Raw genomic sequence first — 14,448 nt, forward strand, 5'->3', positions numbered from 1 at the left:
TATACCTTCGAAAGAATGCCTCTTCCCTGCAGGAAGGGAGGCCCACACATGTGATCCGGGGCTAAGTCGCTGTGCTCTCAGAGTGTGTGTGGTAGTGATTTGCGTAAGAAGTACCTCCCCCCACCAGAAGCCAGTGAGGGAAGAGGGGAACAGCGTAAAGGAGAGACTGAAGCCAAGCAAGGGTGTTTTCAGGTCAGGTCCCTGCAGCCTCAGCTGGCCCAAGAAGGGGAACTCTGGGCTTTCATTTCCTCACACCAGTCATTGGCTAAGGGCCCCCTTGGAGGATATAAGTGCCCAGACACTTGTGACTTTCTGTGACTTCAGGCAAAGTGGCTCCAGAAACTCATGGCGAATCTCCAAAGAGTCTTCATTGTGGGCTGTTAGAAGCAAAAGCCCACAGAAGCTGGAAAGGGGCAATAGAACTGGTGAAAAAAGGCCCTGGAAGATCTGGATGGAGGACTGAGGGCATAGATTATAGGTGCAAAAATACGCTGGAACCATATGTGATAAATTCACGACTTTCATTGAGAGGTAGGAAAGATAATGGGACCTTATCTATCTGTAATGTTTTATTTAATTAATTTTTTTAAAAGGTGAAGACAACAAATATGAATAATAGCCAATTCCGGGTGGTAGAAAGATTGGTGAAACCAGTGTCCTTATGTGTGCTTACACTGGGCATCAAACACACCCAGGCGTGGTTGGTGAAGAGGTGAGGGGGAATCCCCAAACTGGATTTGCAGTAGGAACCGGGGAGCTTTCTGGGTGTAAAATCCACCTGGGCCTCAAGTCTTAGTGCTGGCACAGAACCTGGCACATAGCAGGTGCTAAATAAATAGCTAATGAGTAATGCAGCCTGGGAACCCCTTAAAATGATACAGAGCCCCCCTCCAGCTTTGCTACAGACCACAGCCTAACTTTGGCGCTTCAAGGACCTTACGCATCGGTGACAACACCCGGCAAAGATTTCAGACTTTGAGAGGAGCAGACATGTTCACATACACCTGGGAGACACCCCCTGTGCACTTCTACAAAGGCCCGGGACGGGGAGGCATAAGGATGGTAATTTGTTAGCAGCTGAGGTACCGCAGGAGCAGGAGTGGGTTAAAATGGAGTTTTGTGGGGGGTGGGGGGGAAGGGGTGATAGAAATATTCTATAATTAGATTGTGGTGTTGGTTGCACAACTCTGTAAATATACTAAATTTGGTTGAATTGCTTACATAAAACGAGTGAATTTATGCTATGTAAATTATCCCTCAATCAAGCTATTTTTTAAAAATGGAGTTATTCTTAAAGAGACCTTAGTAAGTAGCAGAACTGAGATCTACAGGGAACCTGAGGCTTCTGAGAAGAGCCACCTGTGCTTTGGCCTCACACTGTGACTTTCTATGGTATAAACTCAAAAGAGTTGTTAATACCCTGTTAATACAATTGACACGTGACAAATGGGTTACAGATATGCTGGGACATTACTGATCCTCACAGCCCTTGGGAAGGCTGCCTGGGGCTTGGGGCACAGAAAATCCTCTGTCAGTTGCCTCTGGCCAAGAGCATCCTCGTCCATTTGCCCCAGTGTGTCAAACAAATAGTATAAATCTTCTTTGAGTGCCATGATGTGAAAGAGGCTAGCAAGCATTGCCCTAAAGAAATGCTCTATTTTTTGACCTTTTCTGTATTTCTTCATGAGGACCTGGGCCTCGCAGAGGTGAGAATGGTGGGGGAACTCCTGCTGTTGACAGATTTGGGGCTTTATGAAACCAAAGGGCATGGGGCTGGCCAGCTAGGAGAGGGTGGCCCGAGTAGACGCGAGGGCTGCCAGCACAACTGTGGGAATTGACTTGGATGCTTCCCTTACCCCTGCAGAGAATTACGTTTATTCACCTGCAAAGCAGAAACTGTTGCTAACTGGAGCAGAAAAGTAATTTCCATTCGGATGTGGCAAAAGAAGACCAGAGCATCAAGAAAAGGAACCCTCATACAAAAGAGACAGGTTCACCTGCGCCTCCATTTTCAAAGGCAAAAACCTAGTCCAGGAGTAACTCCGGGGCTGAGGGAGCCACCTGGGAGGTATTGGAGGAGTGTGGAAATTCAGAGTCTCTTAGGCCTGCCTTCAGTCAGATTGCAAAAGCCCCTTACTAGGCTTTTCTAAGCTTGGCTTCCTTCTATGACCTACCTATCTTTGGAGAACGTTAGAACAGTCTTCCTTCCCAGAATCTAGAGATTGCACAGGTGAAGAATGTTTCTCAGGATATAATTTGCCACCAAGAGTCCTTTCCGGTGTCTTAGTTTGAGTTCCCCAGAAGCAGGCTGTGAGACAATGAATTGACTGCAAGTTGTTTATTTGCAGAGCCCAGGAAGGGGTATAAGGAAGTGAGGCAGGGAAGAGAAGGAAGGAAGTGAAGAAAGGGTGTGTTATCAAGCAAGTTACTACTTGGGGCAACAGGAGCTGTTGCTGGTGATGTCCGGGACACAGTGCAGGGTACACATCTCAGAACCGTCCCCACTGAGGGGCGAGGAAGTTCTCCACTAGCTCCCCATTGGTTGAGCACTACTCTCAGGGGCAATTCATTCGCCAGCCTTCTGGGCCTATTATCCAGGTGGGCGAAGTAGGGCCTGAGGATAGAGAAAGCGCTGGGGAAAGGGGTGCAGGTGCTGGCGATTGCGAGTTGGGCCTGTGAGCCCTGATGCAGTAATAGAGGAGGATATGGGTGGGCGCCAGGGACCTCTGGTACACCCGGCTCGGGTCTTCCTGTGTTCTGGACAGCCTCTGCCCCCTCTCGGAAAAATCACAGAACTAAATCTCTACCAACCACTGGTTCTCAGAGCATGGGCCCGGGAACCACTGACTTCTGGCTCAGAGCAATGTGGAACTTGTAGCCACCACAGGTGCCGCCTGTGCTGTTGGCCGTTCTGATAGCATCATTGGTGATCCACCCAGAGAAAGGCTCAGGTGGGAGGAGCCTGCATTGCCCTGTTGAGGACTTGGTTGTCTGCATCCATACGCCCGGCGGAGATCACCGACAAATCAGAGCCTCCGACCACAGTGGTCAGATCAGTCTCTAATCTGGAGGAAACTCAGTGGCCCAAGAAAGTGGGTCACTGGGCTCTCGGCAGATGTTTCTCAACTGTCATGACATCCTTGTGAAATGACAGTGGGGATCTGGGTCCTTCTTGTCCTCTCTTGCCCTGCTCCCACACACACACTTTAGTAAAGCAGTGAAGTGCAGTGATTAAGAGAGAGAGTGTGTGTGTGTGTGTGTGTGTGTGTGTGTGTACACACTCTGGGGTTAAACTATCTGGCTTCAAATGCCAGGTTTGCTACCCATGCAAGTCACTAAAATCTCTCTGTGCCCCAGTTTCACTCTCCTAATACCACCTCAGAGGACTGGCATGAGGATAAAGTTATAGAGAACAGCTAGAACATTCTAAGAGCACCTAGCCAATGCTTGGCAAATGTTGACTTTTTTTTTTTATTCTGCCTATGAGAAAATGAAAACCCTGGAAGTGGGGAGATGCACCCAAGGTCAAAAGGCAAGCTGGATTTACAGCAGAAAAGAAATGTGCTTGGCAGTCCCTGCCCAACCCCTAGCCCTCCTTCCACACACATTTGGAGTCACCTGTCATCCCGATTCTCGTGGCTCACCCCAATCCTTATAACAGCTCCAGACATAGAGCTGGATTTCAGCATTGACTTCCCTACAGCTGAAATTCTGATCAGATGTCCCAAACCCGACTCTCCCCTTGCTCCCCAGTCCCAGCTTCACAGCCCTGTGCCCCAATTCCCATGCCTCAGCTTGTCCCATGGGCCCTGTTCCCTTTCCTTTGTGCATTGAGCACCATGCCTGGCACCAGGTAGGTCCTTGGGCAGGGGGCGTTGGTTGCACTAGTCTTTGCCTAAGGTCTAAGTACAAGGAGCAGTACCATGATGCCTACCTGGAACTAAAGTCCTGCCGGTCACAGGAGACTGCTCTCCATTTCTGGGCCCTTGGTGTCATACCCTGTTTTCTTGAACTTCTATGCCCAACCCGCCATGGGTTCCTGGGCCCCATGCTCTTAGTTCCCTTGTCCTGATTATTGGCTGTTTGCCTGGATAGAGGCCAGAAGTGGCTGTGACTTCTGATGCCAGACTCAGCTTCCAGGATAAACCTCTTCCAGCAGCACCTGCAGCTGGGGCAGCACCCCCAGAAGTGCCCCAGTCCAGTGGCTGGGTCTGCAGCCCATCCCCGATTCCTCCTCACCTCTCCATTCTATTTGGTGATAGAGCTTCTGGTCTAGCAGGCACATCAGGCCACACTGGCTGCATCCTACTCATTTCTTGTCCCCAAATAAGAAATGAAATGCCTCAGAGTTCCAGAGTCAGAACCTCTATTCCACCCAATCAGACACTGGCTAAAACCGCTGTATTTATAAATTAAATTCAAACTAGAGTAATTCTTTTTTTAAAAAAACTTTTTCTTTTTTTAAAAAAACTTTTTCTTTTTTTAACAAAACTAATTTATTTATTTATTTGTTTGTTTTCATTTTTGGCTGTGTTGGGTTGTCATTGCTGTGCGCCAGCTTTCTCTAGTTGCTGTGAGCGGGGGCTACTCTTCGTTGCAGTGCGTGGGCTTCTCACGGGGGTGGCTTTGCTTGTTGTGGAGCACGGGCTCTAGGCGCACAGGCTTCAGTAGTTGTGGCACGCAGGCTCAGTAGTTGTGGCTTGTGGGCTCTAGCGTGCAGGCTCAGTAGTCGTGGCGCACGGGCTTAGTTGCTCCGCGGCATGTGGGATCTTCCCGGGCCAGGGCTCGAACCCGTGTCCCTTGCATTGGCAGGCAGATTCTTAACCACTGTGCCACCAGGGAAGCCCCAAACTAGAGTAATTCTTGAGGCCCTACAACATATGTCTGTTTAAATTCACCATTAATTTTTTTCATCACCAATTCTAGGTGCCCGAGGTACAAAAATTAATAAGTCACATCCGTTATCTCCTGATGGAGAAGGCAGATGTGTAAGCAAATAGCTATTATACGAGGTTATAAACGCTAAAATAAAACTATCATTAAAATGCTATGGGAATGTCAATAAAGGAAGAATTAATCCTATGGGAGAAAGTCAAAGAAAGCTTCAAAATGGAGATTATGTCTGAGCTAAGCTGGAAGGATGAGCGGGAACATGGCAGATGGAGAAAGGGGAAAGGGCATTTTATTTCTTTTTCTCCTTTTAAACCCGAGATCTGTTTGCCAGTCCTATCTTCGTTGGCCCACTGAACTTCTCCCTTTTTCTTTCCCTCTCTTTTCCTTTAAATCTTCAGTCCTCCGCTTCCATTCCCTTCCTCAGAGGCACCCTCTTGAAGGTGTATAATAGTACCCTTGAATATTCTTTTGTATTTGCATAATGCATAGTGTCATTTTGTGCATATGTTTTTAATTTCCATAAAAGGTGTTGTGTGCTGTGTCATCCTCTTTCCTACACCGTTCACTCAGCACTCCTTTTAAAGATCTATGCATGTTGCTGTATGAGCACTTTGTTTTTTCTTCCAGTTGCAGCATCGTGTTGTATGGTATGCACACACCTCATTTTTCTCTCATCATCTCCTTCAATAATGGACACCTAGGTTGCTTATAACTCTCTCCTCCCATAGAGAACCTCCTCATATATGTCCTCTTACAGATAGACCTGTGCATGACTGTTTCTTGGCAACATTGCTCGGTCATGGGCCATCTACATACTTAATTTTACAAGGTATTGCCAAATTGCTTTCAGAATGTACACCCTCTGCAAAGATTCACTGAGCACCAATCACATGCCAGGCACTGTTCTTGCCACATGGGATTGAGCCGTGAACAAAAAGTCCCTGCTCTCGATGAGCTTAGGGTCGAACGCGGGAGATGGCAATGAACTAAGAATTAGCACGTAATGAATAGAGCCATGAAGAAAATGAGGCAGGGCAGGGGACAGAGAGTGACAGGGAGTCACCTCTCTGAGGGATGGTATTTGATGGGAGGCCTGAATGAAGTGAGGGGGTGAGCCAGGTACTGGGCCTGGGTAAGAACATGCCAGGCACGGGGAACGGCAAGGCTCCGGGGTGGGAGCACGTTGGGTGTGTGTGAGCAGGAGGGCAGTGTTTGGAGCTTCAAGCAATGGATTTAAATTCGACTGTAATGCTAGTAAAATGCTTCACACGGTGCCAGGTGCAGCGTTAAGTGCTCAATTTCGACAAACGATTACTGGCATTGGAGTACTGTGATTAGATTGGAGGTTTGCAAAGTTCCCGTTCATTGCAGAAGAAAGATGGGGGGATTAGAGACCAGTGAGAGGGGTGGCCGCCCGGCTTGGGGTAGTGTCAGTGGAGTTTCAGTTTCGAGTTATTTAGACAGTCTAGTTAACTTTGTAATTTTTCCTTTTCACAAGTGTTTCCTGAACAACCCTTCGGGTCCGGTTTTGGAGCCAGCAGTTGAGTTGATGGTCATCACCCATCTTCATGACCATTAGGGAAGAACACTCAGAGTATGGCCCCTACAGAATAGGAAGCTCCTTCAAGGACCAAGAGGTACTCAGAAAATAAGCTGGACCAAAATACAGCCTTTGCTTGTTGGGAGCTTAGAGAGAACAGCATCTTGGCAGGATGTTCTAGCTAAATGCCCAGACAATCAACTAATTACTTGGGTCTGAACACAGCTGAACAAATCCACCTTCCCAAGTCACTGCCAGAGGTTTTAGCAACTTCATTCTGGCTGGATTTCAGTACCACACACCAAGAACCAGATGACTGGGCCAGGAGGGGCATTTCTTACTTACCTGCTTCCTTCTGTTAAAAAAAGAACACGACAATACAATCAGTTTTCCTACCTATAGATTTGATGAGGGATAGAAAAAATATGAAGAGATATTCAGCCTCACTAGAAAGCAGACCTATGCAATTATAAACAGGAATGAGGGGCCATTTTTCATCCACCGGGTTGGCAAACATTAAAAGGATGGATAATACCTAGTCCCGGGGACAGTGAGGGGGGGGAAATGGGCACTGTGTTATGTGCTTGGTGGGAGTTTTAATTGGCAAAGACATTTTGGAGGGCAATTTGGCAGCTTCTAGCAACATTTAAAATGGTCATAGTCTTTGGCCCAGCAAGCCCTCTTCCAAGCCAGCCACTGGGAACTCTCTCCCATAGATATAATTGCATGTGTACCCAGATATCCACACACACACACACACACACACACATAGTGAAAAATACGATTTGATCTAAATTCCCATCCATAGGGGAGAGATTAAATAAAGCATGGCATGCCTGTACTGTGAAGTCCTTGGTATGTACTGACAGGGGAAGATGTTCAAGATATGCTATCATGAAACAAAGGCAAACTCTGGATAATACGTAGGATAAAATCACATTAATATAAAAAATTTATATATGTTCATTTATGTGTGTAAATTCTTTTCTAGAAGGCCTGAGAGGACACACTTCAACTGCTAACTCCAGCTACTCCCTGGAGAGGGGACTAGGAAGAGGGAAGGGTGGTTTGCAAGGTTTTTCTCTATATACTTCTAATATATATAATATATATTTAGCATATAGATATGCCATATTATATAATATATATATTTAGCATTCATGTATTATATGTGCATTTAAAGGTCATTTTATAAGAAAAACAGAAAATAAGGGACTACGTGGCATTTGAATTTAATAGCCTTCATCTTCTTCCTCTTCACCCGTCATCGCCCTGATCATCACTTTCAAACCTCTGAGCCTTTTCTCTTCCTTGGCACATGACAAACCCTGAATCCTAAGCATACTCTTATTGTGGCTGATAGCTCTGTCAGCTGTTAATTATTCATGCTAATGGAAGGGGCTGGAGGCACAGATAATGCAAAATCAAGAAGAGTAAATCTTTCAGTCTTGGTCTACTCCCCTCCTGGACCCCCTGGGAACACCTTGCATACTGTAGGTATTTACTCAGCAATAAATATTGATTGATATGGATTGATATTTGTCTCTGCAATTTTGAATCACTCACATTCTCAGACTTGCAGATACACACTCCTGGGCAGTGCCTTCCTCAAATCTTCACTGGCCTGGTCCTGCTGGTGGGGACCTGACCCCTGTAGGCCCCCCAACCCCCCAACCACGAGGACTGACCAGCCCCAGGCATTATCCACCAACAGGCTATTCTGTTCATGGATACAGCAGAGATGACAGGAATGCTTGATCTTATTTGTTTATTTTTCACACGAACTGACTGGTATGCTGACTGGTGGCCTTGCCTTTCTAGTGGCAAATGTGGCCAGGGTTAGAACTTCAACATATCTTTTTGAGGGACACAGGTCAACTCATAACACCTTCCAAATGGAAAATGAAATCATATACTACGAACTCTTTTGTGGTTGGCTTCTTTCACTCAATGCAGTGTTTGTGAGATTCCTTCATATTGTAACATGTAGTTAGTTCAATCTCACTGTGGCATAGTATTCCCTTTTGTGAACATACCATCATTTAGTTATCCATTGTTCTGTTGATGGCATGCGTGTAGTTTCCTGTTTGGTGCTAGTATGGATAACTAGCACCTAGTGTACATCTCTGTTGGTGCATATGTGGGAGAGGAATTGCTGGGTCGCAAGGTGGACATTTGGTCAGCCCTCGTGGAGAATGGCAAACAGTATTCCAAAGGGATTTGACCAATTTACCCTTCCACCAGCAACATCTGAGAGTTCTGCTCGCTCCCCTCCAACACTTGGTATTGTCTTTCTTTTTCATTCTAGCTGTTCTGATGGGTGTGTATTGACATCACATCATGTTTTTAATTGGCTTCCTTTTGTTTTTTATTCCAGCTTCCCATCCCTTCTTTGATCATCTTGGGCACTTCCTGGTCTTTTCATCTTCCATTACCATCATCTTCCATTACCATTACTAGCATCTCAAAATTCCTTCCTTACCATCAGATGTCTTGATCTATAGGAAAACAGTGTTTCCCCATTTATCACCCTCTTACGGAAGAATTTCTCTTGCAGCAACTTTGAACTGCCTCTGAACACATGCTGCAGAAGAATCCATGCCTGTTTGTTGACTGTGTGATTATTTTGTTTATGCCTTAAAATCACAGCTGGAACAAACACGAAGTCGCAGAGCAAGATGCTTGCCGTAACAAATTGATAGGGTCTGTATTGCATGCAAATCTACTTCTAACAAAGCCATCCCCCCAGCTTGGCTCTCTGGGCGTCTTTCTCATTGTATGACTGTTAAATGCATTTCATGGTGAAGTTATGTTAGGGCATCAGATCTTTAATGGAGATAAAGCAATTCCTGAGCATCATGGGTGGGTGCGAGGAGGCAGCCATTCCCTGTTCAAATTGCCACAGCCAGGCCTTTCACTTAGGGGAGGAATTGGGTCTCTCACACTGGAGATTGGGACTGGCCCCTTTCTTTCCTCCTGCCCTCACTATCTGTCTAGAACGAGGCAGGACGTAGCAAGTTTGAGTCTATTATAACAAGGAAACAAAATGGCATCCTGGAAGAGATATGGGTTTGGGGGGCAGGGTCAGTCACCTTCACTTCAACCCTTGTCCTGCCAACCCCTGGTGATGTGAGAGGGGGACAGGGAGCTGAGCGGATGGGCATCCTTGAGGGAGCAGGTGAGAGTGGAATGAGTCTCAGCCTGGGACCAGAAGCCCACCTGCATGAGCTGTAATGGACTATGGTCTTAGTGAGTTCTGGGCTTGCTCACGTGTTGCCCCCTCAAGTGTCCTCTAAAGTCTTTTTGAAGAAGCCAGTCTGTCTGCACACCGTCCAGACTTGGGTTGGAGATTTAAAGAGGAGCCACCACAGTGGGGCCATGAGTGTAATCCATGGTTAAAGAGTGCTGGCTTCTTGGTCCAGCTTTTCCTCCATCTCCAAGTGTCTCCTCTCAGAACTGATAGACAAGGAAGGGCACTCGCCTACCAGCTCTCAGTTTTGAACCTGTGTTTCCAAAACTGGCCTCGAGTGAGTCAGGTTCTTGATATTTGCCATTTATTGAATGTCCCAGTGCATTTGGTATGGTAGAGATTATAAATAAATATATCATAACCTGGCCCTATAAGGACTTTTTATTAAACATTTACAAAGAAACTTACATGTGTAAAGGGGATCTCAGAACCATCCACACCCATCCACAGGGCTGACTAATGAGGACTGCCAAGCCTTAAGGTAAGTGGAATAAAGACTTTCCTCAACAGGCCCAACGAACCAATGCCAGACCATAGAGTTAGACTCTTTCTGCCATTTCCCTTAGCTTTAGCTTTCCTGTCTGGAAACAGCTGGTCTCTGTGACTTACTTATTTAGGTAGAATTTCCCCCAAGCATTATGTCCTTGTATTTTTCTTCCAAAGGTGAGAGAATAATTGAGTTTGATGTGAAGCTGTGTAGTAGTGGCCCCTTCAGGGAGGACAGGATTGGGAGGACAGTTTGTGGGCTGGGCTTAAGGTGCAGAGCCCTGAGGGAATTGTGGAGGGGGTAGACTGAGGAAGGGAGGAACCACCTCGCTTATCTGTGGCTTGTCTCAAATCTGTGCAGATGTGGTGGCTACACAGGGAGCCTCCCTTGACAGGAGGGAATGATTGAGGGCCGTTGCCATACTGTGGCCAATATGATAAGGTGGAGAACTGACAAACGGGTCAAAACTTCAGCCTACAGACTGAGCACTGCCCACCAAGCTGGAGACAGGCCCACCACCTAATATCAGGAGGAAAGGATAGAAAGCCATTTCACAGTTGATACTTCTCACGTATGTCAAGATATGAACCTCCCAGTGGCCGGGAGTCAGCGTCAGTTTTCTCACTGACACTCTTCTATGATTTACTCAATGATTAGTAGATAAACTAAGTTGTAAGAAAATACATTTTTATTTTCCCACGTGGGAATAAATGGAGCCATTTTTCATTTAAATAAATGCTATCAAGAAGCATTTCTTCTTTTTTTTAAACCTGAATTGGCAAGAGTTTGTCCATCACTGCTCTATCAGCCCCCATGGAGGAGGGCAGCCTCTGGGTCTCCAGTATGATTAGTGGAGCAATCTAGAACAGCCACTTATATTTTCTGAGTAGGTCACGGGCCTAAGAGCTTGTGATAGCTGGTCCCAATTCTTCAGCCCTCCCTCTAGCCATACCTTTTGCCGTGCCACTTTGCAGTGCCTCCCCTCTCCACTGAGATTGGAGTTGACCACGTGACTTGCTGTGGCCAATGAGATAATGGCAGATGTGATGCCAACAGAGACTTGAAATGGCCTTGCCCTCTCACGTGGTGCCTGCTGCCCTTTGTCTTGGCCTCCACTTGAAAACAAGTGGAGCAGCAGACCTGCTTGCCCCCTGCTAGCTTAGATTCAAGCCCAGCTGAACCTGCAGCTTGAAGTGGACCTGCCCAGCAGAGCCTCACCTGGGTCCACTGATACACGCACACCTGCAGATCCATAAATGTGAGATTAAATGGTGATTTTTGTTTGCCATTGAGTTTGAGGATGTGTTGTGATAGCTGAATGTCCCAGAACTCTTAGGTATTTTTTCATTTAACTCAATGATGCTATATGTGGGCACTACTACTATTATTCCCATTTTAAAGATGTATAAACTGATTCTTAGAGAGGTTAATTAATTTGCTCAGGTCCACATTGGTAGGAAATGTCAGAGTGGCAATTCAAACAGATGTGTGGGATTCCAAGGCTTGAGCTCTTAGCAACTATGTCTTCTTCGTAGAGTGCAAACCCACGGGGTGTAGGGCAAGGAGAGACCAGCTACCTGCTTCATTTCCTGCATAGCTTAATTGCCAGCCAACTGACTTCCTGTTTTTGCATCACTGGACAATTTGAGACCTTGAGATTCTGAACTTCTTTTCCCTATTCTGCCCAGAAGATGGGTCTTGTTCTTAAGAAAACTAGAGCTTACAGTGTCATTGACTTTTCAAAGTTTGGGGAGATTCCCTGGTGATGTGTTTTCTCGCAGACCATTAGCCATTTACTTGCCAAGGGATGCAGGGGGTATACCCCCTGGCAGTTGAAGGTCAATCTGGAGTGATGACAAAGAAGCTCGGAAGCCTTAATCCAAATCTGTGGAAAACCAGGATTTTTAAAATAACATATCCATTTCACTGTAATTTTCTAGGTATATTGGTATATATAAACCCACTTGCCTTTACTTTTACTGGCTTAGAATGTGGATTTTTAAAAATAACTTTATTGGAGTATAATTCCTTTACAATGGTGTGTTAGTTTCTGCTGTATAACAAAGTGAATCAGCTATACATATACATATGTTCCCATATCTCTTCCCTCTTGCGTCTCCCTCCCTCCCACCCTCCCTATACCACCCCTCCAGGCGGTCACAAAGCACCGAGCTGATCTCCCTGTGCTATGCGGCTGCTTCCCACTAGCTATCTATTTTACATCTAGTAATGTATATATGTCCATGCCACTCTCTCACTTCGTCCCAGCTTACCCTTCTGCTACTGTGTCCACAAGTCCGTTCTCTACGTCTGTGTCTTTATTCTTGCCCTGCCACTGGGTTCATCAGTACTGTCTTTTTAGATTCCATATATGTGCGTTAGCATACGGCATTTGGTTTTCTCTTTCTGACTTACTTCACTCTGTATGATGGACTCTAGGTCCATCCACCTCATTACAAATAACTCGATTTCATTCCTTTTTATGGCTGAGTAATATTCCATTGTATATATGTGCCACATCTTCTTTATCCATTCATCTGTTGATGGACACTTAGGTTGCTTCCATGACCTGGCTATTGTAAATAGTGCTGCAATGGACATTGCGGTACATGTATCTTTTTGAATTATGGTTTTCTCAGGGAATATGCCCACTAGTGGGATTGCTGGGTCATATGGTAGTTCTATTTTCAGTTTTTTAAGGAACCTCCATACTGTTCTCCATAGTGGCTGTATCAATTTACATTCCCACCAAAAGTGCAGGAGGGTTCCCTTTTCTCCACACCCTCTCCGACATTTATTGTTTCTAGATTTTTTGATGATGGCCATTCTGACTGGTGTGAGGTGATACCTCATTGTGGTTTTGATTTGCATTTCTCTAATGATTAGTGATGTTGAGCATCTTTTCGTGTGTTTGTTGGCAATCTGTATGTCTTCTTTGGAGAAATGTCTATTTAGGTCTTCCGCCCACTTTTGGATTGGGTTGTTTGTGTGGTTTTTTTTTTTTTTTGATATTGAGCTGCATGAGCTGCTTGTATATTTTGGAGATTAATCCTTTGTCAGTTGCTTCGTTTGCAAGTATTTTCTCCCAGAATGTGGATTTTGGAGACAGATGATGGAATTCAGTAACTGACTCTGAGCAAGTTACTTAACTTGCTTGTCCCTGTTTTTTCACCTATAAGATGGAGATAATAATACTACCTCCTCTAGGGTGGTATGTGGATAAAATGAGATAATGCATATAAAGTACTTACTTAACACAGTGTCTGGCTTTAAGATGCTTCGGGTTGTAAGTGACAGAGATCCTGCGTGGAAGTGGCTTAAACAATTAGGAAATGTATTATATCACATAGTCCAGTGAGGGAAGAGACCTCCAGGTGCAATCCAAGCGGGGCTCTGGTCCTGATCTGTCAGCCATTTTCTTGACTTGGCTGTCGCCCTCCTTGAAGCAAGATAGCTGTTGGCAACAACCAGGGCAGTGGAATTGCTTGTCTATCCCCAGTGGAAGAGAAAGAGCAAACCACTCCCAAATATGGAAGGAAATGCCTTCCCTTCAATCTCATTGGGCCAACCTAGGTTACCGCCATCTTCTTGAATCAATATCAGTTACCAGAGGAGCGCCCCATGGCAATGGGCTATAGCCTGGGTGTGTGAACCAATCAGGGGAGAAGAGGAATGGATTATGGTGATGGATTCACATGAATCAGGATTCATCTTTGTGGCTAGAGGTAGGAGTCGCCTTTGCCTAAGTTACATGGTTTGGGTGGAGAAGGTATGATTACTTGAACAAGATCAAGATCTTTTTAGAAAAGAGAAAGGGGGAAATAGATTTGGTGAACGCATTCAGCAGTGGTGACCACAGCTGGCAGAGAGTAGATTCTCAATCATTGCCAGCTCTACTATGCTATTTTTGCAAGCATCAGGTTTCTTTTTAAACAGTCAGTTGTGGTGTTTCATGATAAGGCAACTAATATCTGGCCTCTAACCATTCCCTAAAAAGATAAGTTTGGGAACTATGAGGTGACCAATGATTTGCAATGAAAGCTTGTCTTGCCTCCTCTTTTTTGGAAATTAATCTACCTGGATAACAAACTCCAATGGCCTGTAAGGACTTGGGAGGGCTAAGCTCAATTCTTCACATCATTATCACCTTGAAAGTTGACAAAGCACAGCAACTTTTCCTTCCTTGGGCCAAGCAATATATTTTCCTTCAAAAATATACTTCAACAGTTTTTGTGCAGAACCTTGGCACTTTGTGGTGGACACCTATTGTTTCTGCCT

General features: G+C 45.5%; 1 long non-coding RNA gene across 1 annotated transcript in view; it reads left to right on the forward strand.

Moving 5' to 3' along the window:
* Nucleotides 1–310: 310 nt before the first annotated feature.
* LOC116748123 overlaps nt 311–14,448 on the forward strand; it is a 222,801-nt gene continuing 208,663 nt past the window's right edge. Inside the window, exon 1 of the long non-coding RNA XR_004348168.1 lies at nt 311–531. This is a non-coding gene — a long non-coding RNA (uncharacterized LOC116748123). The remainder of the gene's footprint in view (nt 532–14,448) is intronic.

The sequence above is a fragment of the Phocoena sinus genome, chromosome X (genome assembly GCF_008692025.1).
Source record: "Phocoena sinus isolate mPhoSin1 chromosome X, mPhoSin1.pri, whole genome shotgun sequence".
Lineage (NCBI taxonomy): Eukaryota > Metazoa > Chordata > Mammalia > Artiodactyla > Phocoenidae > Phocoena > Phocoena sinus.